General features: G+C 38.9%; 1 pseudogene; it reads left to right on the plus strand.

Annotated features, from left to right (window-relative positions):
- The first annotated feature begins 1,028 nt into the window (after positions 1-1,028).
- On the plus strand, positions 1,029-1,765 carry LOC102000965 (annotated as a pseudogene).
- The last annotated feature ends 351 nt before the right edge of the window (positions 1,766-2,116 follow it).

The following is a 2,116-nucleotide window of genomic DNA, read 5'->3' on the forward strand; positions in this document are numbered from 1 at the left end:
ACAAATCCCTCAAAGAAAGCTAAGAAAAAAACAATCAAACAGGTGAAGAAAACGGGCCTAGACTTGAAAGCTGACATGAAGGCGATAAAGAAAACATAAACCTGAGGAATTCTAGAAGTGGAAAATCTGGGTAAATGGTCAGGAACTACAGATGCAAGCGTCCAAGATACAACAAGAAATGGAAGAAAGAATCTCAGGCATTGAAGATACAATAGGGGAAATAGAATTACTGGTGAAAGAAAATGATAAATCCAACAAATTACTAACACAAAATATCCAGTACATCTGAAACATCATGAAAAGATGAAATCTAAGAAAAATGAGGATAGAAGAATCTCCTAGCTTAAAGGCACAGAAAATATATTCAACAAAATCAGAGAAGTAAACTTTCCTAACCCAAAGAAGGACATGCCTATGAAAGTACAAGAAACTGGCAGAACACCAATAAGTCCCCTCACCACATAATAATCAAAGCACTAAACATACAGAATAAAGAAAGAACATTAAGAGCTGCAAAGAAAAAGGCCAATTAACATATAAAGACAGACATATCAGAATTACACCTGACTTCTCAATAGAAACTACAAAAACTAGAAGGTTCTGGATAGATGTTCTGTAGACACTAAGAGACCATGGATGGAAGTCCAGACTACTATATCCAGCAAAGCTTTCAATCACCATATATGGAGAAAACAAGACACTCCATGACAAAACTTGATTCAAACAGTACTTATCCTCAAATCCAGCCCTACAGAAAGTACTAGAAAGAAAACTCCAACCCAAGGAAATTATCTATACCCACAAAAACAAAGGCAACACACCAGCAAAACCCAAAGAAGGGAAATACACACAATACCACAACCAACAACAAAAACAAAAATAATAGGAATTAACAATCACTGGTTATTAATATCTCTTGATATCAATGGTCTCAATTAGCCTATAAATTGATACCAGGCTAACAGAATGGATACGAAAACAGGATCCATTCTTTTGCATACAAGATACACACTTGAGCTTGCCCGGGCTGCAGGGGGAGGCCGCGGCGGGGAAGATGGCGGACGGGAAGGCGGGAGAGGACAAGCCAGAGAAGCCGCAGCGAGCCGGAGCCGCCGGAGGACCTGAAGAAGAAGCAGAAAAACCTGTGAAAACTAAGACTGTTTCTTCCAGTAATGGAGGGGAAAGTTCCAGTCGCAGCGCTGAAAAGCGATCGGCTGACGAAGAAGCTGCAGACCTCCCAACAAAGCCTACAAAGATCTCCAGGTTTGGATTTGCCATAGGTAGTCAGACGACAAAGAAAGCATCAGCCATCTCCATCAAACTTGGAACAAGTAAGCCTAAGGAAACGATTCCAACTCTTGCTCCAAAACCCCTTTCAGTAGCAGCAGCTTTCAATGAAGATGAAGATAGTGAGCCAGAAGAAATGCCTCCAGAAGCAAAGATGAGGATGAAGAATATTGGAAGGGACACACCAACATCAGCTGGACCAAACTCCTTTAATAAAGGAAAGCATGGCTTTTCCGATAATCAGAAGCTATGGGAGCGAAATATACAATCTCATCTTGGAAATGTACATGAGCAAGACAATTGAATGAAGTGTTTTGCGATTGGGGTGTGGGTGGGTGCAGTTAGAAGGAACAGTCTCCTTTTGGAAAGAATGGTGTAAGACTAACTTTGGAGCCGTTTTTTCTTTTCCTTTTTCTTCTTTTTATTTTATTTTATTTTTTAAGATTGAGTGGTACACTAATAAATGAGAGTTTGAAATTAGAGGTAATTTATGTTTTATATACAGATTTCAAGACATTTGCTAATTTTGTAGTTTCATGTGATTAGTTTCCAAAGGTTACAGATAATAAAGAAATCAGAAGTGGTACCTTTCTAAGAATTGCATATTTTTTCAGACACAACTATTAGCACATTAAGAGGGAAGCCAAAAGTCACTGTCTACTTAAAACTGAGCAGTTCCTCTCCTGTGACCACTCCCTCATTACCTGAACTGTCTGGCTACCAGGAGCAGCCTTGTAGAGAGGGAGTATTGGATTGAGAAGACAACGTTCCTGGACTATCAACTGAAAGTAAATTTAGATAAAATTAAAATAAATAAACCTTTTCCTAT

This window comes from Microtus ochrogaster, unplaced genomic scaffold (assembly GCF_000317375.1).
Source record: "Microtus ochrogaster isolate Prairie Vole_2 unplaced genomic scaffold, MicOch1.0 UNK40, whole genome shotgun sequence".
In the NCBI taxonomy this organism is placed as follows: domain Eukaryota; kingdom Metazoa; phylum Chordata; class Mammalia; order Rodentia; family Cricetidae; genus Microtus; species Microtus ochrogaster.